General features: G+C 40.0%; 1 long non-coding RNA gene across 1 annotated transcript; it reads right to left on the reverse strand.

The window, feature by feature from the left end:
- Window positions 1-21,206: 21,206 nt before the first annotated feature.
- On the reverse strand, window positions 21,207-22,029 carry LOC118977420 (uncharacterized). Its single transcript, XR_005064530.1, has 2 exons — window positions 21,797-22,029; window positions 21,207-21,695 (listed from the first exon to the last, which is right to left on the reverse strand). It is a non-coding gene; the product is annotated as an uncharacterized LOC118977420 (long non-coding RNA).
- Window positions 22,030-24,997: the final 2,968 nt, after the last annotated feature.

The following is a 24,997-nucleotide window of genomic DNA, read 5'->3' on the forward strand; positions in this document are numbered from 1 at the left end:
TAGGCTAACAGAACCTGTAATTGTTCTTTCTCATATCTCTGCTTCATGCCTTGGTACAAATTATGAAGACTGAATATTTTCTTTTGGAAATTCTATTTTACTAATTTTCCTATATCAGATACAGCCTGAGTAACGATGTTTAACCAAATACCCCATAAAACTTGAGGAGGCCAAAGAACAGACCAGTGAGAAAAATTCTTCTGCCTTTCATGTCTGGCTGACCTGACACACCTGTGACTGTATTTATTGCCGAGTCTCCAGGTTAAAATGGTAGGGGAAGGCCCCTGGAACTGGTGTTGCTGGCAGTTTGTTTTCTCTATGGATAAAAAGAGAGTCTTTCAACTTAAAGACGAAACCAACATCTGAAAAGGGGTTACCACTATGTTTCTTCAAAGATGTTTCTAAAATTTGGCAAGGCTTAAAATCACTTGTTGTTCACCGTATTCTCAACAGACAAGTTGCCACGATAGGATGCCATGGTTACTGAAACTTCTGTATACTATACTTCTGTATACGTTACTGAAACGTCTTCTGGATACTACAGAAGACGCCGAAGATTTAACACACATCTTCTCATATGCAGTGTTTGACTGAAGGAAACTCTGAATGGGTGTCAAAATTCATCTGATGGGTAACATGGCTTAGGATTGATCACCTACATTCGGGTTAGTTTTAACACCTAGCATAATGCTACCTCATATGTCACAGAGGGGATGTGAAACATAAATGGAATGCGTTTTAAAGTTCTTTGAAAATTCCATGGAAACTGATCCAACTTTCCAGTGCCCATATCAAAGTTGCATATACAATTGCTGAAGAATAAAAAAAAGAAAAAGTATCATAGCTCCGCTTCAGTCCCCAAAACGATCAAACTCTCTATTCAGGAGAAAGACCATCTTCTTACAATGGCAGAGTATCGTAGCTGAAACTAGTCTCAGAGGTGACCTTTCTAACCTCTTAATTTCACAGACGAGAAAACTGGGGCCAGATGATTTAAGTGACTTATGGTCCACTTTATTCTTAGCTTTTAATGAGATGCCTCAAACATTCAAATCCGAGTTTGTGTTGTGGATTTGCTTCACTCAGATGTAAAACCACAAAGAAAGGAGAGTGTGCGCTTTTGCGGGGTAGTGACAGCTGGAAAGTGCACAGCCACAGACAAGTAGGTTTTAGTTCCTATGGTTACACGAAACGAATTCAGCTCTTGTTTCTGCCTGCCCTTTAATCCTAGTTTTGAAAAGGAAGTACAATGCCCATCTCTCCTTTAAATTTCTACACCTTGTGGGCTGCTATTGTCAGCAGAAGCAGGCACATGGAGGGAATATATACTTTTCTTGAGTTTTTCTGAAGACAAATAATCTGGGGATTAATTTAGGAATCATGTTTGTTCAAATAAAATATTTTTGTTGCCTCCCCCGCCCCAAAATACCAGCTGCTATTTTTAAAAGGACTTTTGCTCCATGTCATATTAGCTATACCTAAAGCAAAATGACGGAGTGTTGGCCCAGGCATGGTGGCCACGAGTGAACTCTCAGGACATATGAAAGAAGGGACAGAACCTGTTAAGTACTATTCTGATTCATTTTTCTTTATTAAGGAAAAATGCCTCCAAACTTAAAGCATAATGAACCAGAACAAATCTTGATGTATTTGTAGCAAGAAAGAAAGAACCTAGTTACTCTAAATAGAATGAATCATATTGCCAAGTATTGAACCACCTTGTAAGTTCAATCACAACCCATTTGCGGTCATCTTTGTGCACCAGGGGGAACAGAAAAACTTTGAATAGACTGAGGATGGAAAAATCTTGGTCAAATTTCAAATATAAATTTTAAAAATTATAGACTGTTCCACTTGACTATAACCCTGGATAAAATTCTACAATGGATCCACCAATAAATGGTTGAGAAGAACGGAACAAGCTAACACAGTTTATTGAGAACAAACACTAAAGGAATTTTGTCTGTTTCCTTGTTGGTTTTGAATTATACATCAGAAAAAACTCTACAGAGTAAACCAGAATTCTGCCAATACATTCGGTATATTCTTGGTTCACTAATTTTCCTGGTTCACTAAGCTTCAGTCATGCTAATTAATCACTTTCTCTTCTTAACCAAGCTCAAGCCTTCCTGCTTGTATTTGCTATCCCCTTCTGCCTGGAAGGTCCTTTCAGCTCCTTGAATAGTTAGACCATTCTCAAACTGAATGTTTTTGTGAAATGCCACCTGTTCAGAAACTATCTTTGAATTAGATGGCCACCTACCTACCCCGTCACTTTCTCTTCTATCCCTGTTTATTTCCTATCACACACTCTGTATTTTCTATTGCTTCCACTAAATGTCAGCTTTATAAAAGCTAAGGTCTTGTTTGTTTATTCACCAATAACCGCAAGGCCTAGCACAATGCCTGTTACGTATTAAGCTTTCATGAACATTTGAGTGAACTAATGAATTAACTAATGAAATGCAATCTTATGGCGATACCTTATCCTCTATGTGACTTCTTACAATGTAATATTTTTATCAATGTTTTATATGGAGATACAGAGGGCCTGAAGGGGTTTTGTTACGTTCTGTTTTGTATTTGTTATTGTTGTTTTTAGTTTTCCTCGTTACATTATGCTAGATAGATACACTCCTTTATGGAATAAGAATTCGAAAGGGCCTTGGGGGAGTGAAAAACCAAACACATACAACAAAATGATACATAACAAGGATACGTAGAAAGTTTCACACTTAGAATCAAAGGAAGTTTTTTGCTGCCACAGGAGGGAATACGTGATTTGTCATTGGAACTTCTGAAAAGTACCTTAGGTTCTACTTTTATCATGGTCTTGTTATGAGCCAGTGATGTGATGTGGGCATTAAAAAGCACTGGACTATTGAAATCAGAAGATGGTACCTCCAGACCAAATTACATACTTGTTCAATTCTTAACATTAACTCTTAAGAACACTGAAAACACTAAAGGTGGTTGGGAGAAAAAATAACAACTATGAGAGACATGGAAAACTACTCTCACAACAAAAGAATCATCAAGTTTTACCAATAACCTCAATAACAAGGAAAGGTTTTCTACCAGTCTAGAGTCATCCGATAACATGTTATTAAAGTATGCCATGGAACTATGAACTCTTTGTCAGTGTAGATTTCCACTGTGTGGTTAGCAGTTAGAATATGGTGGGGAGAATTCCCATAGAATGCAAGTTCATTTGATTAATGATTAATGATTGATTTATATACTCACAGCTGAGCTTCCATACTCCCAAGTTCAACTACCGTGGAGTATTTGAATCAAGCACTTGCAGTTTTCTACAATGTACTATAGATGGAGAAGCTGGTTGAAAGACATTAATGGTTTCTCTATCTGCAAATGATAAGTGAATTATTTTATTAAGTATTTTGTTGTATGTTGGTGAACCATGGACCCATTAAGAGAAGATCAGCCACCTACCATTCCCAGGGACAGCATAACAATTAATAAAGTAGAAAAATCCATAGAAAATATAAATTAACATTTGAAGAAGTAATCCATCCAAGTTATCTCTAAATTTGTATAAGAAACTAGAAAGACCCGAATGTAATAGAAAGAAAGCACATCTGGAACACGATTATCATTTTAAAGCAGGGACATTTCTCTGTTCAGAGAAAAACTGATCAGATGGAGGCCAGTCAACCTGAAGAACAGGACAGGAGAACCTGGAGAATATAGTTGACCTTGTTGCTCAAATCCCATAAGAGAAATATTTTTGGGTTCTTATAGTGATATCATCTCTAATGATGGATAATTCAACAGATTCAAAACTGTGATGGTAAAATAGTCATCAAAACTGTCTTCAATGCTCTCACTAAGCAACTCTAGTTAAGTCACTCCTCAGGGATTCTGGTGTAGTATTTATTCCCATCATAAAAAAACACATAACCCCATTCTAAAGGCTTATTAGTGCTTATATATTTTAACATCATGTAATTTTGATTAGCATGAGTCAGCTTTTCCAAGTCTATAAAATGCTGAACAGCATAATAGGGAGGTAGGTCACAGACCACAGTAATGTCACAACATAATGGCACCATGGGTGGCTCCTTGGTAGACAGCCACATGGCCCTCATCTGACCACACTGTCAGTCCCTCTCAAAGCTACATTATTTTGTATTGATTGCAGGCTTAAACATGAGCTAGTTAGCTAAGACGGAAGTAACATAAAAGAGCTGTTTGATTTCTGGGTATGAATAATAACCACTGAACAGAAGGATCATGAAGAAACGTACAGGTTAGAAGGTAATTCAGAGTGCTAACAAGCACGAGGTGACCTAGAAAAGAAAGGTTCAAAGATCAAAGAAAAAGATAATTTTTTTAGCAATTGATTATTTTAAACCTGGTAAGGAAGCAAAAAAGCATGACTCTGTCACAAGGAAATGACTGAGGCTGAACGAGAAGGTTGGTCTCAATTTTGTATCTGGAAGAAACCTATACATGATGTGTAGACCTGAAATAGGTCTACTCTCAGAGAAGATTCAGCGGAGAGACCTTCAGATGAAAACTCTCAGTGACTCAAAGAGACATTTGAGAAGAGGCTGCTGAATCAGGTTCCCGTATTTAACCAGAAATATGAAAGTGAAGCAGTATTCACCCGTGTACATTTTTGGAAACAAAAAGCCTTCTGCTTGCCTTTTGCTCCAAAGAGTGGAAGGAGAAAGCATTCTGGAAGTGGGTTGGGTTAGAACTGTGAGATGCGTCAATGGCACAATGGAGTATTCAAAACCCAACTGCCGAGTCACTCCTCTGCTGTGAGGGGTCCCCATCTCATTCCTCCAGATATTATGGGACCCAGGATCAGCAGTCCGTAAGAAAAGAAAGTATCCTCACATTTCTTTGTGTTTAATTGACATTTGGGAATGACATTATGACGCCTGCACCTAGCACAGAATTTATAAATGCTATATAAAATGAAATTATCTTGATCAGTACACCAGTCAGAGTTGCTACATGATTCTTGTCCCTGAGCACTTAGCTCACATAAAATGTAAAAAACCTGTATTCAAAACTCCCATGCCATTATTGCCTCCACTCCAAAATTGTTTGCTTGTATTCTAAACTCATACATCATTTATGTTGGCCCCTTTAATTCCTTAGACATTCACTCCAAGATGTTGGACCATGACCTTGGGGAGCAAATTATATCACTATACACAGATAGCAGTCTTGTAGATTTTATAAACCAGGGAGCCTTATTCCCTTTCAATGAAAGTTTTTGAAATTTAGATGGTAGAAGAATGAGGCAAAGAGGAGAAAGAGCAAAATAATGCCACTTGGCTTTCTGGTTGGTGTATTTGTTAGCTAAATTGAAGTTCTTACTTGCCTAGAGACTTCAGGCCAAGCATGTAACTATTTCCCCAAGCTTAATTAAATCTTCAGCTGACCTACAAGGAAAGGGATATGTGCTTGCCATCCAGAGATAAAGAAAAAAGGCACAGAAGATTTGTGATCCGTATCGGAAATTCCAGCAAGTCAGCGCTCCAGGCAGAACTTAAGAACAGTTATACCCAGATCCTTCTCCCAGCCACTAGATTGAATTTTAACATTCCGATGGCATAGCAACTGACCAGTGGGAATTAATGACTCTTTTCCTGCACATGTATATATATTTCAGGTGACAAATAAACATAGGGCTTTTAAAAACATTTTTGAACAAATAAACACACATTATTTCTTATGCTGCAAAACATTTAAGCATGTAGAAATACCTGGAAGCATGGTTTTATATCATAAATATAAACTATGAATTTTGATTATGGGCTCTAAGCTACCTGTAAACTGTGCTATTAAAAAAACCAAAACAAAACAACAACAACAACAACAAAGGAATCAAGAATGGCCCTGGTAGCCTATTCAAATCAGAATATATGAGCCTTTATTTATTTTCCATTAACTTATTTTTTTACATAGTCATGTGTAAAACATCTGGAACCTAATTATTTAAGTAAACACGGGTGGTAATTAGCTTCAGTAGAAAACAAAATATCCATTTACTCAGTGGCTCCTGTACTTCATCAATTATGAACACCTCTTTCTAGTAGTCTTGGACATTGCCTATCTGTAGCAAATAGGTGGAGTTTCAAAGAAGTAGTAAGAATCTGTTTTCAATACCACAAAGGAACCACTGCAAACTTTAAAACATGTAAGTAATGAAACCTATTGTGCAAGGAAAAACAAAACAGAACAAAACAAAACTACTTCCTGGATAGAGGTAATGAGAAAGCTAGGTCGGGAAACTAATTTATAGAAACCACATTCACCTGTTTCTGAAATGGCACCCGCTGAGAAATCATCAGAATATCTTACAGGCCTGCAAAAAAAAAAAAAAAAAAAAAAAGCAACCTTCCTGTATCTGAGAAGGATGCTAACACCAGAGTTGCTTGGTAATTGTTTCAAAGACAATGAGCAGCATTCACACTGCTCCAGGTCTCCCACTGGGCTGCTTATCTTGAGATTCATGGATTCCCCACTTAGGTTTAGAACCTGCTCCGTGACTCTGCTCGCCCCGGCTTGATACAATTCTGGATGGTCATTAACCCACAGAAACAACTAAACTCATGTGTTCGATTCTGCCATCTCCATTAAGAGAGATTGACAGCATATACCAGTTGTTTAAAGCATGAAAATCACAGATGGATTTAAGAGAACTTAGTTCTGAGGTTTAAAAAAGAGGTGGGCGCTGTGAGATACGGGAGTGAACATGTGTTTGTTATTTTCCTGAAATGAATCTTTCTGACATGTGAAAGGTTCATGGCAGTTTGGTAGACCTGACATACAATTAAAATACATTTCTCCCTATTTCAATTCAACTCATAGTAGGCATAATGGGGTGATGCTTTCATGTGGCAGGAGAACTGAGGAGATCAAGAATTGTTCCTTAGCATAAAGACTCATTTTCCCCTGAATGCAAAAATGCTCTTTTACTCATTTTCCTTAGGTAAATTTGCAATGGTGTTTTAACATCTGAAACGGCCATCATGAATTTGAATTTCTGCCTCATTAAGTGGGCAACAAGCTAGTGCCCGTTGATGAAAATATGAGCTGGAAGAAAGCAGTACCATATGGAATGATGATCACATAATGAACCAGAAAACCAAAAAATTGAATGAGGCTGCTTAGAAACACAAAACAAAGTTATAGTTCTCTTTTCAAATTACTGCCCTCACAAATGGTAAAGAGTATTACCTTCGAAACTTGATATCATCACCTCAGTTTAGTAAATCTCATTATGTCCTCAAATTGTTCCCGAGGATGCGCATAGTTCTCCTGAACTTCAAAAAATGCTGCAAACTATTTTAACACTTTCTTTACAATTTGAAAATTCTAAACTAGTCATAGTTGTGGCCGAGATTTCTACAATCAAATGGGCATTTTACCAAAAGCAACTGGTTCTGCTGCACAGTGAGTCCCGGAATGATGCTATTGAACGCAACGAATAATGTTTTCTCCTGTGTGGTGTATTTTTACTCAAGAGTCTTTGATGTTTTATGGTTTGTTGAACCATAGTGATTATGATTTGAATTATAACAACAAAAATGCAGTTAGATATACTTCAATATTACATATGCAATAATATCAAGAAGCTTGTTTTATGGTTTATTGAACCATAGTGATTATGATTTGAATTACAACAACAAAGATGCAGTTGGATACACTTCAATATTACATATGCAATAATATCAAGAAGCATTTTATTACATATTGCATNATTTTACCAAAAGCAACTGGTTCTGCTGCACAGTGAGTCCCGGAATGATGCTATTGAACGCAACGAATAATGTTTTCTCCTGTGTGGTGTATTTTTACTCAAGAGTCTTTGATGTTTTATGGTTTGTTGAACCATAGTGATTATGATTTGAATTACAACAACAAAGATGCAGTTAGATACACTTCAATATTACATATGCAATAATATCAAGAAGCATTTTATTACATATTGCATATGTATGTAATCAATAATATGTAATCAATATTACATATGCAATAATAATAACAAAAATGCAGTTAGATATACTTCAATATTACATATGCAATAATATCAAGAAGCAATATCATGAAGCAATACTACTTGTTACACAAGTAGTAATGATTTACATTGTTCCCAATGTCTGAACAACACCCAAGGAACGATGGATGTTAATTATTTTGGTCACCAGAATGCCTTAAATAAAACACTCAAAGGGTATATAGTCACTCTAACATAATTAAAAGCAATGAGCTACATGTACACTGGATTTCTATATAAAATATCTAAACATCATGAAAAGCTTGTGAGTTAGGTTTTATTATTTATACTTCACATAAGAAAGATTGGCAGATTTGCCCTAGATCACATAACTAATATTGGACTTAACTAAGACCAGAAAAATAATACTAAAACACGTATAGCATTTATTATGTTTCAGATATTGTTCTGAGAACTTGAGAAATCCATTTAATTTAATCCTCACAAGGGGAGATTGAGGCCTGAGCTCCCATGACTAGTTGGCAGGGTGGCTCCTGAGTCTGTGCTCTCAACCTCCACTCCCTGGTGTTTCTATCTTTAGGAGCTTCTGGGTGAATAAAAGAAATATTGAAGCCAAGCCCTGGCTGGTGTAGCTCAGTGGATTGAGCACTGGCCTGCGAACCAGAGGATCGTGGTTCGATTCCCAGTCAGGGCACATGCCTGGGTTGCAGGCGGGTTCCCTGCAGGCAAACTCCCAGCAGGGGACGCACAAAAAAAAGGCAACCATACATTGATGTTTCTCTCCCTCTCTCCTTCCCCTCTAAAGATAAATAAATAAATAAAATCTTTAAAAAAAAGAAATATTGAAGCCTAACGTTTTGGGATTCTGGCTTAGTGTTGTATAGTGCAAATAGGCAAACACAAATAGAGTGACAACAGTTTGAAAAGAAAAGACTGAATTCCCAAATGTTGTGCAAGTAAAAATAATAAAATAGAATCTTACGGTGTTAAAATTCTTATTTCTATGTCATTCTCTTGACTTCATCTTAAAAAACAGCTGTGTCACCTCGGCCAGTGGTGCGGTTGGTTGGAGTGTCATCCCGCAGACTGCAAGGTTGCTGGTTTGATCCCTGATCAGGGTACATATTTGGATTGCAGGTTCGATCCCCTGGTCGGGGCATGTAAGAGAGGTAACTGATCAATGTTTCTTTCTCTCTTTCTCTCTTTCCCTTCCTCTCTCCCTAAGAGCAATAGAAAAATGTTTTCAGTGGAGGATAAAAAATAGCTGTACTGTTTCAAACCATCAGAAATGGCAATATCTTCATCTCCCAAGACATTTCTGAAAAGCATGGCAATGTACTGTGGTAGTCCATTACTACATAGAAGAAGGATTGGTCAAAACCAAAGATAGAAACTCGTTGTCATGAAATTGGCTCAATGTAAAATGCCCTACATCTGCTTCTAATGGTTCTGTTATAAGGACAAGAAGTCCACATACAACAATAAAAACAACTAGATAATTAGCATTTTGAAGTAGTGTCATCAATTAAAAAATTAAAGATTTCATGCACAGGTTTTTCCCTACATATTCATATCTTGTTTTTTTAAAACATATCAGATGAGCAGTTAATGGACTGGAGCATATACTTCATGAATAACTTCAGAAAAGTTTTGTATAAAAAAGATTCTATACAAACATGGGAATAAGTACCTAGGCACTGTAGATATACAATTTCTAGTTGTGTGCAATTATTAATTATTTACTGAGAATGACAGGTAAACCAAGCACATTCGACACGATCCTTGTCTAGTGAGCTGAGATTTCAAATTCAACTCGGCAATAAATCCCATGGGATCGTTTACAAAATGTGTTTAGAGGAAAGCAGGGTTTTTAAAATGTGATAACCAATTAACTTTCTATTATACAGAGAATGCCTATAATTATTTGTGAAAAATGGCTTTTAAAATAGCGCTGTAACATTGAAAAAGAAAATGGATTTTAGAAAATCTCACAGGACAATCATTGAGATACGTGCTAGGAAGGCCCCATGTGCGTCCCCTGCACTCCATGTTCTCATTTCCGGAAAATTTATAAAATGCGAAATTGCTTCCGTAAGAATGGTGTAGAAAAATAAAGTAAAATAATAGCGAGCCCAATTTACTCATTGCCATTTTGAGCCTTACTAATCAAGAATTGCAAAGCACGTGCTCAAAAAGAATACCTTCTCAGAAAGAACAAACAAAAAAAGAAGGAAGAGGAGAAAATAGATGAATCCGTGTAGAGGTCTAAACACCGAAGCTGAGAGTGACGAGGGTTACGCCCAACTTTCCTCTGCCGCGTGAGAGATTGTTTGCAAGGGGCAAAGACTTTTCAGTTCAACTGTTTTCTCAGTTAGGAAGTTTGTCCTAGAATAGGAACATTATAATTCCTAAGACTCTTGTGGGAAAGTACTTTCACACATGACATTATTATTACTCTAAAATACAGTGCTCTAGAGAGAAAGCCCATTTTTTTCAATTACAGCCACAGTGACTTCCATCACGTTACCGCCCCCGTGTCTGGTGCAGTCTCGTTCTACACCGGGCACAACAGCCTCGATGCAGAAGAACCCAGACACGCAGTGAGTGAACTGTGTCCTGGCACGCCCTCCCCACAAAAAACGATCTGTTTAAGTTCTAACTTTCCATATCTCAGAGTGTGACCTTATGTGGAAATTGGGTCATTGCAGATATGAGTGGCTAAGAAGCAGTCATAGTTGAGTAGACCAGGCTACTAACCCAACATGACTGGTGTCCTGAGAAGCTTGCCATGTGCAGACGGAGACACGGGAGCCGGGGCGGGGGGGGGGGGGGGGGGGGGGGGGGGNGGGGGGAGGAGGCCACGTGATGATCAAATCAGAGACTGAAGTTTCGCGCTGCCAACCACCCAGGGCCAGACACTGGTTGCAAACTGACAGTAGCTAAGAAGAGGGCTGGATTCCACTATGAAATTCAGAGGAGCATGGACCTACCCACACCTTGATATTGAGTTTTCAGCTTCCAGAACTGTGAGACAACAAATTTCTGTTGCTTTAAGCCACCCAGTTTCTGATGCATTTTTACAGGGTCCCTGGGATACGAATACCTGAGCTATATAAATTGTACCTTTCTCTCTTCTTAGATCCATTTCTGTTTTTACAGAAGGCATTGTAGGAGTTTCACAAACCTGAGTTTAAATCATGACGCTACTATGTACTAGCTGTCTTAAGCAATTCATTTCAGTTATCTGAGTTGCAGGTTTGGAAAATTAGAATAATCCTCTGTAAATTTCCTAAGAAGATTAAATGAGATGATTTATCTGAAATGCATGGCATATACTAGGAACTAAGTAAATGTTATTTTCAGTCCCTCCTTCCCCCATATAACATTGTAATAAAGATTAAATGAAACTAGATACATGAATGCTTTTTACCATAGTACTACTGTATGTTTTAGTCCAAAATCACCCACCATTTGGGCATGCCACAAAACGCCCCCCACAAAACCATCTGAGAGGTCATTGTTGGGACCCTGGAGCCCGAGAGGATGACTTAGGATGGGTTGGAGCTGAGTTCTTTCGATCAGAACCCTTGCCCTAAGCTGCCAAAGACTCAGTGAAATATAATCCCCTTCAGATCCCTAAAAACTCTCATCAGGCATCAGAGAGGGCAGCCTCACAGGCGCTCCCCAGCACGATTCCTCGAGAACTTGCTCTGAACAAAGAAAGCATTAAACTTGAAAGAGCAAAAATCACATCCTGTTGGGAAGAACACTGCAAAAAGAGGGAGAACAAAAACACTTATTGGCCATACTTGCTGCCACAGTAAGGACAAGGCAGAACTAGCAGTTGGTACAAAATGTCCCAAAATAGGATCAGCAGTAACTATTGCTGAGCAAGGGCAATACTGAGCAGGATCCGGCCCCGGAGAGATCAGTCGCAAAGCAATCCTCAGGGTACCACTAGGACACTGTGTTACATCAGCACCATGGACTACTGCTCTGCGACCGACAGTGGCAAACTGGTGATGTGTGCAGCCATTATATAAAACAGTATGGAGGTTCCTCAGAAGGTCAAAATGAGAACCCCATATGATCCAGCAACTCCACTTCTGGGTATTTCTCCCAAGGAAACACACTAACTCAAAGAGATACCTGTGTTCCTGTAGCAAAGACCTAAGTGGCCATTTATGGGTGAATGAATGAAGCATATATATATATATATATATATATATATATATATATATATGCATGTGCAGCTGAATACATATATGCATATATATGCATATATGCATATACATATATATGCATATACATATATTAGTATATATGCTGAAAAGATGCATTCTGATATATAATTATATATATGAATACTAAGATATATATAAACATATATTAAACAGAAAGGGAAGACAATTTAAATTTTTAAAAAGAGGAAATTCTGTCACTTATATCAACACGTATTGGCCTTGAGGACATTACTCTAAGTTAAACAAGTCAGCTAAAAGGACAAAATGCCATATGATTTCATCTATATGTGGAATCTGAAAAACAAAACAAAACAAAAAAACACCAAGCTCGTAGGTAAAAAGTCAGCTTGGTGGGTGCCACAGTTGGTGGTGAGGGGTGGGGAAAAATGGGTGAAAGAAGTAAAAAAATACAAACTTCCAATGATAGAACAAATAAAGCCCTGGTGCAGTGACGTGCAGCATGGTGACTGTAGTTAATTACACAATATTGAATATTTGAAATTTGCTAAGAGAGTAAATCTAAAAAGTTCTCTTCATGCGAAAAAACAAACTTTGTAATTACGTATGGTGACAGATGTTGACCAGATACGGCGATTATTTTGAAATATATACATATATTAAATCATCATGGTGTGCAGCTGAACCTTATAATGTTATATGTCAGTTATATCTTTAAAAAACGATTGATACATACAAGTCAGATGACTCACAAAGGCTTTACACTGAGGGAAAAATGCCAATCTCAAAATGTCATGCACTGCATTTGCGTGACAGTCCTGAGAAGGTACGTTATAGTGACTGATGAAAATCAGTGGTTGCCCGGAGTTCAGGGCAGGGAGCAGACATGACCACAAAGGGATAGCACACGGGAGCTTCTAAAGGGGTAGAACTCTCTGTTCCCTAACTGCATGGGGGTTACATGAATATAAAGATGTATGGAAATTCATAGAAGTGTACATCAAAAAAGGACAACTTTAATGCATGTTACTTTCTAAAATAAAGTTTTAAAAAACTGGAGGGTCACCAGCAGGCCTTGGATGGGTCCCAGAAGACATAGGGGCTGCTTGAGTCTCCTCTCCCGGAACCTTGGTCTACCTTGAGTCAGCTTTAGCAACGCGTAAGATGAAGAGCAGAAAGAAAGAAGAGACAAATTATTTCTACATAGGATAAAGGCACGACTAACTTTGGGGAAGAGAGAGAATGAAAGTGAAGAAAATCAGTGAGTGTGAGCAAATGCTTCTGAAACTTGAGGAGGCAGCTGTCAGAAATCCAGTCCTAGGTTTTCCCTGTTTGAGTGCTTTAAAGCACAAGAAAAAAATTTTTCTCCCTGCACAAAGAAAGAGTTCCTCTGTGCTAAGTCACTCCCTTCCTTAGTCTTCTCAGGAACTTAGCCAAAGACGCAAAGCAAAGCCATCAAATGCACTGCTAGCTAGCTGTGCACCACAAAGCATGTCTCTTGGATCTATTTTCAAGTAAAGAACATTTTTTCTCACTTGTTATGTAAATGGAAAGATGAGCTCAAGAACAGTCAAATAATTCCAAAAGCATACTTGGATTTGCCCGCCAGTTTTGGAGTGGGTGACTGGGCTGGGGTGTGGTTTCCAGGGCTCTGAAGAGGCTTAGTGGTCTACCTAAGAGGTGATGACTTCTCACTTCATGGAATGTCTGGGGGTGGGCCCCGGCCCCACCCTGCCCTTCTGCGCAGGGAATTGTGTAGTGTGGCAGCTCCTACCGAGGAGAGCAGTAACAGCCAAGAAAGGACCAGCCACCAGGACCAGCCACCAGGAAACCGGCCACAAGAAACTGTCCCTGCCAGTTCCCCCTTCTCCTGGCCAGTGCACAGGCCAGGGGAGCTGAAGACCCTGAGGAGGGCGAGGAGGGCAAATAGCAGAGCAGACCACTCCCCTGCCCCTGCAGGGGATCCCTAGGGCGATGAATCAATGCTGAACAGGCAACGGGATGCAGAATGTTTGAGTTCTCAATCAGATTGGTCCCGATTTAATAACCGAAAGTGAATAGACTGCTGTTCCGGTATCAAGGAACAAAGGAGCGAGTCAACAGAACATGGTTTAAAGTGATGATTGAATAAAAATAAAACCTTTTCATGTTTGCACCCCACAGAGTGCAAAGGCACTTCACTGAACACACAGGTACAGAACCTGACGGAGGAGCTCCTGAATAATGCAGCAGCCGGTCTCCGGTAACAAGGAGCACGCTCCTGCTGTCCAGCTGGGTGAGTCAAGATAGCCAGTGGGAGATGGGGCACGCAGAGGCTCCGGGGAGAGACTGGGAAATGGCGCCATTATCCCCATTGTAATAAGCAGCCTCTGAAGCTACTGCAGGCAGTGCAGTGACTTGACATTTTAAGAAGCCACTTCTGACAGTGGGCTACAGCAGGAGCCAGGAGGAAGCCCAGGCAGGCAGGCTGAGTCCAGTGTGAGTCCCCTCCTCCTGGGCTGCTCCCCCCAATCTGAGTTCTGTGGAGGGGTATCGAGGATGAAATGGAATCCAGACAAAGAAGGGGTTGCCTTCCTAGGGATGAAGAACTCTGGGAGGCATGAAAGATTTAGTTACTTTTGAAATAACCTGACCAAACTTTAATTCATTTGATTTGTGGAGTAATGTCTGGAGTTCTGCTTGGGAGGCAAATTTCCCCCTGGAAAGCAAAATATACTAAGTTCAGGTAAGGGAAAACCTGGAATGTGACTCAAGCTACATATTCTCTAGGCCATAAAAGAATACAGGGGGAGGGAATAGTTTTTGAAACTCAAAGCTGTTAGTTAGTGTTTTAAACTCCGATCCTAATTGCTGATAAGAAAGACACTTTGTCTGGGGAACCCCCTGCCCCCGCGGGCTTCGTACAAACATCTCCAGAACCTAACACGGCTGATGAGCAACTGCATGAAAATGTAGGAATTTGGGGTGTTGCCTGTGTATGCATTCTTTTTAAAACAGCTACTACTCCTAAGGAGCTGAATGTAGAAAGTTTGAAGAACGAGAAGATGCAGACGGGTATATGAGAGAGGCTGAGGTAAATTACCAGCTTACAATCAGATACTGAGCATGAAAAGAGAGAGAAAACTGAGTTACAGCTTTGGAGAAGGAGTGAATGAAGAAATGGCCATGAAATTAGTAGAAGCAGGGAGCATGAAAGAAGAGAAGAGAGGCCAGTCTGATCTTACACACACTGGAACAAGTTGTCTGCGTGACATTCTCAAATACTCAGAATTAGGAGGCTGGCGGGAGGATGCCTGCCTTCCCAAGCCACGCCCTTCAGCCTGGAAGGCCAGGTTTCTGTGTTTCTTTGCCAGAAGGGAATCTAAACCCCAGCTTCAGCACATTCAGTGGCTACAAGGAATAAACAACAACATTGTTTTTCTCATTGACTGATCTAACTCCCCCAGGGTTGGTAGTACGACCCAGCCTACGTACATGCGGACCCATAGCCAGGGACCACAACTGCAGGCACTGTGGTGTTTGTGACAAGCAGTAATGAAAATGCCCGATGCCACATGGGTGAGGGACTTGGTGCGTAAGAAACTCATGCTATTGAACGATCTGCCACTGGGTGAACCAAAACCCGCTGAAACTGAGCCAAAGGCAGTCAAGAGCACACCGCTGGAGTCATTTATGGAGGCACCGCCAAGATCGGTTCTGGAGCAGCAGAGCCAGGAGGCCACAGCTAGGCGCGAGCAGGGGAATGGGGTGGAGTGAGCCGGAAGTTAAATACAAGGGGGCACAGGACTCATTTAAGCTAACATATTGGGTGACAAGACACAAAAAATATAGCATCACCACTCTAAACACTCTTGTCTCTGGGCTTTCCTTTGGGATAGCTTTATTTGGTCAGATGAGTTTATCTTCCATGGCCAAGGGTACTAACCTTCTAAAACAGTGCTTTCCCAAGTGTCCTTGGCAGCACGTACTGCAGCCCCCCCTCATCCACGGTGTAGGTGCCAAGACCCCAGTGGATACCTGAAACCACAGATGGTACCGAACACTATATACACTATGTTTTTTCCATACATACACATTGATGAGGAAGTTCAATTTATAAATTAAGCACAGTAAGAGATTACCAACGATAATCAATAGGAAAATAGAACAATTACAACAATATACTATAATAAAAGCTACGTGAATGTGGATCCTCTCTCTCTCTTTCTCTCGTAACTGGCCTGACAGCCCAGACAGCCCTGACAGCCGCTGAGAGGCCAACAGGCAGGGAGCATGCCGAGCACGGTTCTGCCTGACAAAGGGATGATTCACGTCCTGAGTGGGATGCCACAAGATGACATCATGTTGCTCAGAATGGTGCACAGTTTCAAATTTATGAATTGTTTATTTCTGGAATTTTCCATTTAATATTTTCAGGCCATGATTGCCTGCAGGTAACTGAAACCATGGAAAGCAGAAGCATAGATAACTGGGGTAGAGTGGGGGGTGGGGTGGGGAGGAGGGTAGGACTACCATTCCAGCATCTCGTAGAGAAAAGGAGAAAAGCGAGCGTGTCAGGGACTGAGTAGTCCACCAAGGGCTGAGCCCAGCGCACCAAATTTTAAGAGGTGGTGATGCCAGGTGGTGGTGCCTGAAACCACATGCCAAGCAGTTAAAACTAGGCAAAGCGCGTGTGCACAGAAATAGAAAAGAACAGTCAGCAGAAAACACTGTACAGTAAATGTTATAATGTGGTGATAAATTTTAAATGTATGACCAGTAGCCTCTGGTTTTTTATCTGCAAAACAGAAACGATAATGCCTCTCTTAAAGGGCCATTATAAGAATTACATGAAAATAAAATTTTGATGCAAGGAACAATTGAATACAATGAATCTAATGTTAAAAGGAGAAGGTGATGTATTTAAGCTGCAGCTGTCTGTGTAACTTGAGCAAATTCACAGCTCTCTGTTAATTTCACCTAAGAAAATAGATCTCATATGGGAATGTTGTTCTGAGGTCAATTTAGGATTAAATTAGGGAACACGAGTAACATTCTTATAACAGTGCAAGGCACAGGTACATGCCCACTGAATGAGAGTTGTTAGTTTTCCTCAGAGAAGTGGTGGAAGAAGCTCCCTCAAACTTCTTTACCTGCCAGATTTACTCACTCTGCTCCAGAAAAAAATGTGCTTTGTTTTATTTGTTTTAATTCCAGGAGTTTTCTGGAATCGTGGAATCATCAGCAAATTTGAACATCAATATCAAGCCATCCAAGGTCTTTTTCCTTCTCAAGGCTAGAATACCAAGCCCAGATTGAATCTAATCAGGGGGGAAAACAGCTTCTGGAGTACGCACTGCACAGTGCACTATGTAAATCCTGGAAAGTAGCCAGGTCTGACTGTCAGGCAGCATGCCCAGATACATGGCCTTAAGCTGTTGAAGTTATTTTCACCAGTTGATAAGTATCAACTTCCTTAAGCTCTCCAGCAACCCCCTTCCTTGCCTGCAAGGGCTGCTTGCTTGTGATCCACAGCATAAGGGTTTACGCACAGTTAAAGGACTTTTTGAAAACAAACTACGATCATGACTCTTACCCAGATACAGTGCTACCAATGTCAGAGACTGAATTGACTCATTAATTAATGGGAGAACTGGAAAAGCTGTCACAACTCCCCAAGGTCTCAGGAATCAAAAGATCAGACTCCATAAACATATACACACATCAGGAACGTTGAAACAAGTCTGCTTCAGGGATGCCAAACTGGTTTCTGCCGCAGTGGAGAGGGAAGACAATTGCAACTCTAAGGCATGAAAACCTTTTGCATATCTACAGGCAAGAATTATCTGCATGATATCATTACTGTACAAGTTGACCTTTATAGAGTTAACTATATCTAGTTCTGATAGATATGTTCTAAACAGGACATGCTTTACACTGAAGACACCTGGCCACTCCTGGCCCAATTAAAAGTCTTTCACAATTTTTTTTGGACAATCTTTCCACCTTGATCAAGAAAAATCATTCTTGTAACGCTGGCTTCATGAGCTTTGGCCTCCTCGCTGGTGTAGGTGCAAGCAGCAGGCTTTCTGAAATTCACTTTGAACAATTACAAAACAAACTTCTCTGAGGAAGTTTCCACTAGGAATTTGTTTGGACTTTTTAAAGTTTCTAGTATTTGCCTTCCTGAGGCTGGGGCACCAAGCCCCAAGTCACTTCACCAACTTTCACCCACAGTACCTATAATTGTGGGTGAATCCCTCTCTGCTCCTCAAGGTCCTGGGCCCCCCCAGGAGGTGGCCTTTCTCACCAAGGACTGGACCCGGTAAGCCAGCTCCCAGGCTGGAGGGACTGCTAGGCATTGGCTCTATACAATGGCTCTAAGTCAAAGTAAAATAAATCAATTTTATTTCCTTAAAAGTGACAGTCATACATATTAAAGGAGAGCTGTTCTCAAATAAGACATTCCAGGCAAGTCTTTGGTTATGTACCTTATTTTTCCAATTATCTCCTGGTACAAAGGAAAACAGATTGCTATTAAACTTATGTAAATAACTGTACTACCATGAGCAGTAAGGAAGTCTAGAAAGAGTTTCTGATTTCCAGGGGAGTGAGAGGGAAGGGGTTAATGAGAATCAGCTCTTACTTGAAAGTGGCGCGTTTTTGTTTACAATTGCCTCACCAGCTAAATCGTTATTGGTTAAAGATAACTTGAGAATAAAAAGAAAGGAGTTTGCTTACATGCGTAGAAGAGAGAACATTAAAAAATCACCAGTATTCTAAACAAATATCCATAATAAAAATTTCCTCGTTAGTTCATTCGATCCTATGTAATTAAATTGGGTTCCGCTAAATCTTGGGCTTGGCGACTCAGAAAGCCATCTGTTTCTCGACTAGAACGGGCGGGAAAATCCTGACTCAGCCCACTGGCAAGCAATGCCACCAGGACCCGAGGGTCTATTCTTAGAAGAGTCGATAGTTTGAAGTGCTTGGCATACCATGGTGCTGAGACAGCCCTCATTTGTTGAAGACACAAACTATGCTTACTTAGATGAGAATTAGAAAAGCAAAAACTATCTGTAGATGACACGTGAAATTGGTGGAGTTTTTAAATTACTGATAATTTTCAAACGTGAAAGATTTGATGCAAGTTCACAACAAAGTGACGGATAATGAAGTGTGGTGGTTTCTGTGGCATAGAAAACAAGATAATAAAACCATTCCGAAAAACATTTTTTTAAACAAAATGTCTCTCAGTGTAATGATGAAGTCTATTTTTAAATGTTACATGATCTATGAGTGCATGGATAGAATTTTGATACAGTCAAAAAATCTTGAGAGTTACAATAATCCTGAGATATTAGATACATAAAGAATATATCAAAAGTATCAAATGAAGAAATTTAGGAACTCTGGAGTAAGGGGCAGGGAGACACCTGTGTTTTTATGAAACTATGTGTAAGTCCAATATGAGTGTCCAATTTAGAATCACTGGCCTAGAAGTTGTTAGAGTCAAATGAATGAAGCTTATTATTTAAAAAGACAAGAGATAAGTGATGGAGAGGATGTGGAGAAAAGGGAACCCTTGAACACTTGAGTTGATGGGAAAGTTTCATTGGTACTATCATTATGGAAAAGAGAATGGAGGTTTCTCTAAAAATTAAAAATAAAACTACCATGTGATCCAATAATCCGACTTCTGAGTATATACCCATAGGAAGTAAATCACTGTCTCAAAGAGATAGCTGGACTCATGTTTATTGCAGCATCATTCACCATAGCCAAGACATGAAAACAACCTAGATGTTATTGATGGATGAATGGATAGAGAATGTGGTACCCAGTCATAAAAAAGGAAATCCAGTCACTTCTAACATCATGGATGGACCTGTACTATGCGAAAAAAATGTTAGAGAAAGGCAAATATTGTCTGATCTTACTACACATAGAATCCTTAGATAGGCTAAACTCATAGAAACAGTAGAATGGCGGTCGTTGGGGGCAGGAGGTAGGAAAACGGCGAAGATGTGGTCACAAGGTACAACCTTCCAGTTCTAAGATGAGTAAGTTCTGGGATAGGATATACAGAACTTACATGGTGACTGTAGTTAACAATAAATACTGCATCACATACTTGTGAGTTGCTAGAGGAGTAGACCTTAAATGTTTTCGGTACCAAAAAAATGATCTATGCGAAGGGATGGATGTGTTAGCTAAACTTATGTAGTAATCATTTCGCCATTACTACAGCTATCACATCATCACCTTCTATACCTGAAATGTATATAATGTTACATGTCAGTCATATCTCAACAAAGCTAGAGGGAAAAGAAGTAAGCTGTTGCGAATAAGCATTAAAATGAAAAGTGTGCTAACACTTTATTGTTGTTGCCTAGTATTATTGAGCAAACTCTTACCAAGATTCTGATCATTGTCGGTGTTATGTGTGATAATCTTTATGGAATTTCCCATGAAAACATGATATTTGAATGATTTACATTAATAAATTTTATGTATTCGAATGTAACTTGGGGGAATGCAACATTCAAATATACGGTGCCTTCTGATTTGGTAACCCATTAAACAGACCTAATTATTTCTAGCACCATTTTATAAGAACAAATCATTTGTTTTTTCAGAGCCCTTCTGGGAAATCTTAGGTTCAGGTGTAAAAGATACTATAAAAGGTTTTTTTTCTATATTTAAATTTTTGTTTTAAAGGCAAAAATCAAAGAACATCATCATAGCAGAAAATGTGGACATCTGATTACTATAGGACATCATATGGATGCTGGAGAGAAATAATACTTGATTATTCATTAAATTGAAGTGATGATAAAGCATTTAAAAGTAGTTAGCACAACTAAAGAAGTTAACACAACTAAATGAACCTCAGTTCTCTCACAAGGGAGGAAGCTGTGTTGTTTGTTAGGGTTTATTCTTTAAATAATCTCAGTGGAAGACCTACAACTATTTAAGGAAAAATTTTAAAAAGAGAAAAGGAAAAATGATTCTCACATAGATTTAAACACCTTCCAAAGATTTTAATCAACTCATGTATTAACTAATAATGGAAACAGAAAAAGTGTTCAACCAGTTCAGAGGAGAATTCAAAGACCAGACAAATATATAAGCCCATCAGATATGTCACAATTAATTTGCCCAGTAGGTACAGCCCTGGGAGAGAGAAGTCAACCAGATAATATTTTTGGCAAGTCTATGGACATGAATTATTTGCATTACTATCAGTCTTCTGCAAGTAAACTTCTTTCTCTACAGAGTTGTAGGGTAACTGAAAGACAATGAAAGGCCCAAACTCCACTGAGTCAGACAGTCTAAAAAGTTTGCTATGCTCCAGGCATGATGTTCCATTGAAGGCATCTACCAATCTTTTGGTCCACTGAAAAGTGTTTCACAAGTTCTCCTTCACCCTGACCCAGCAGGGGGTCCTGTTCCATCAGCTTCTAGGCTTGCTAATAGTTATCATCACGTGTTAAATACTTTGATGATTCCTGCACACAACAGAGAAAACAGTGTCTGGCCTTGATAAGTTCTTAGTCCAAGAGTTGAGACACACTGGTAAACAGAGTAGAGATAAGCACAATGTACTTACAGGAGGAGGCACTTACACTCAAACGTCAAGGTCAGGAAAGGCTCCCAGGAACAACAGCAAATGGACAGGGAAGGGTGGACATGAAGGGACCAAGAGGAGAGAAAGGGGCTCTGGTGGAAGAAACGACATGAGCCATGGCCAGATGCAAATTAGACCATGGTGAAATTCAAGAAACATCAAGTTCCTTTAGGGTTTGGAGAGGAAAAAATGTTTCTATCATCCTTGATTTCGCTTAGGAATAACCCCCTGGGTAACAGGGGTTACCTTACTGCTTTAGTGGATTTTAAGAAAAATGCATAGTGAACATACAACATGCAAAGCGTGAGGAGGGTGTTGTAAATAATTCTCAGCCAATTTTAAAAATGGCTCGCAGCCACTCTCAATATTGCCTAGGAATTATTTATAATGCCTGACATAACATTCTGTGATCACATAAACACATACAATGGAAGGTTTGTTAAACTTTAATCCCAAGTTAAAAGCTAGGCAGAGAAAGCCAAGACCAAAAGAAGCAATGGCTTTTCATCAGGGGCATCTTCACCAAGTAAAAGTCAGAAAAGATCCTCAAAACTCAAAAAATTGAAAATTACCATTTTCCAGAATTGGTACCTTCTTCAGTTGAAGGGAGACTATCATTTCTTGTGAGTGGTTGCCCTATTCAACGCAGTGCTAGATTTTTAGTCTTGTTGGGTAGGGCTACTGGTCTAAATGCCACTTGTTGTCCCATGGGTCCCCAGCCTCTCCTCCCTAAAATCACATCTGGGAAAGCAAGAGAGTAGCCAGAGCTGCCAGGTGGCTTTCACAGTAAAGGCTCTTCATGAAAACAGCAGCTACCATTTGTTTACCATGTGCCAGACAGTTTAAAAGCATTACTTCTTTAATCTTAACACAACCAACTGTAAGTAAATTATCACGCCCATTTTGCAGATGAATATAAGAATAAGGGAGACTAAGTAACTTGCCTAAATTTTCCATACATTACAATGTATGAAATGCCAGTAGACGAGCTCAGATTCTAATTCACATTTATCACTTGCCACACCCACAGTCTTAAAAATATAGAAGCTCTAGAGAAAAGTGGAACTCCTCCAAGGACTTTAAATCATGACATTTATTAATAGTGTCTGAGTTTTTTAAAAGGGCCGTTGTTATCTGGCAGGTAGGCTTCTGGACCTTAACCAGGCCTGTCTTTCATGTTTGCAGGGCCCTGGACAAGAATACAAATGAAAGTCCACATGCTAGATATCTAAATATTAAAAGCAGTAGATCACTCTAACAAGCTGTTAAATAAAATATGTTCTATACTCATGCCTTGATAAATATGCTTTGTAACGACTGGAAGGCCAGGTTTCAAATTTAGAATCCATCAGCCCATAGCACCCTGCCTCTTCCCTGCCTCCCTCCACTCACACTCTTCTAAGCCTTGGCTCTGTCCACACCACAGAGGGCCTGGCGTGCACATATGTGTTCTCCCCGTCCCATCTGTCTAAGCTCCACCCACAACCCCCACACAGCTGTCTCTTGGCTACTGGCGCTGTGGTCCGCCTCCAGAATATAAATGTAGGGAAAAGGTCTACACTGATCCTGAAAGTAAGCTTAGGTCCCTTTGGGTAGAGGATTATGAGGACTCTAGCATATTCTAGAACACATTATTCAAAGTACAGTTGTTGAACCTTTGCTGGTCCTTGAGCTGCTACAGTCTGCACCAAGTACAGATGGTGATAGCAAGCAGTGGGCGTGTCTGACATTGCTGTAATATCCAAGAGTGGGACTTTGTGCGGCAGAGAAGCATTGGTCAGAAAGAAATAGGAAGTTAAAAAGGTGGGAGGGGCGTCTCGCATCTTACACTGAGATGGGGAGAAAAGCTCTGTCTCTGTCTAGAATGGGGAGGAGGGGTGGGACTTGGACCCATCCCTCCGCCCACAGATTCATCCTCTGCTCAGAGGAGCACACTAGGGAGGGCCTGAGCACGCCCTTGAGAGCAATGTTCTTCAACCCGTGTGCCACACGGTTCCTGACTATTTAGTCAGGGGCACTGGCCTCTTTTCCCTTAGATTGTGAAATTAAAAAAATAACAACAACCAACCCAACAATTGTCTGGTGTGAATGAATCAAAATTATACTTAATGCACCTATACTATACCTGTTGTATTTTTTAATCAGGTTGGCAAAGCATATAGTTTTGGTGTGCCATGGTATTTTAGTAATTAGCTTCTGTGTCATGAGATGGAAAAGGTTGAAAATCACTGCTCTAAAGCAGGGGCTTCTAAAAATGTACTTTTCTCACCCAGGTCTAAGGTAGCTCTGACAATAATACCTTTTCTGTTTTTTTTTAAGTCTTACTTTAAGGATCTGCATATGTTTAGAGCCTTACCCTCTGAAGAAGCTGCTAGAACTGGGAAAGCAAGCTCCGCTGTCAAGGGTGTGGGGTTTGGAGAGCCCACGTGACGAGGCACAGATGCACAGCTAGTAAGTGACTCAGGGAAACCGCTGAGCCTGGAGGATTCCTGCTACTGTCAGTCTACTGATCAGCTCCAGCAGGAAAAAACCAGTGCAAGCCAACACAATTCACCTCTTCCTAGTTCAGGACGACTTTGATGGTTCAGTGGAAAGACTGGAGACCTCTTGTATTTTTTATTGCTCCAAAACTTCAGTTCCTGCTGAAGACACATTACTTAGTCTGCTTTTTTTCAATGCCTATTGGTAAAGGGATTGTTCAAGTAAAGGGAAAGAAGTTGAGATCCATTTCAAAGAAAATATTTTTGAAATAAAGTAAAACAAATATACTTCAAAATACTATTTGCGATTATCTCGATACTATTGCCTAAAGATTTGGGACAGTGACAAATCATTTTCAAGATTATAGTAGGCAATTAGACGGGCATGAGCAGAGTAGGAATGAAGGCCTGGGTAAGAAGGGTCAATAGAGGGGGAGGCTGAGTGCCTAGCAACACACATTGTGGGGTGGGGCCTCACCCCCAAGGTGACCTTTCCTCCCCTGTCATACCGTTGGTCTGCTGCTTAGACCACATGGTCTTTCACAACCCTAGTCATGTGGTAGGACCCCCTTGGAGGAAGAGCAGGGAGGCTGGAAAATAGGCCCATACAAACCCTCAAGACAATGAGGCTCTGACCTGCCTCAGAAACAAAGCCTTGGCCAAACTAGAGATGACATCTAGGCCTCAGCTGAGTTTCAGCTCC

The sequence above is a fragment of the Sturnira hondurensis genome, unplaced genomic scaffold, assembly GCF_014824575.4.
Source record: "Sturnira hondurensis isolate 20B ecotype Veracruz unplaced genomic scaffold, ASM1482457v3 Scaffold0001872, whole genome shotgun sequence".
In the NCBI taxonomy this organism is placed as follows: Eukaryota; Metazoa; Chordata; class Mammalia; order Chiroptera; family Phyllostomidae; genus Sturnira; species Sturnira hondurensis.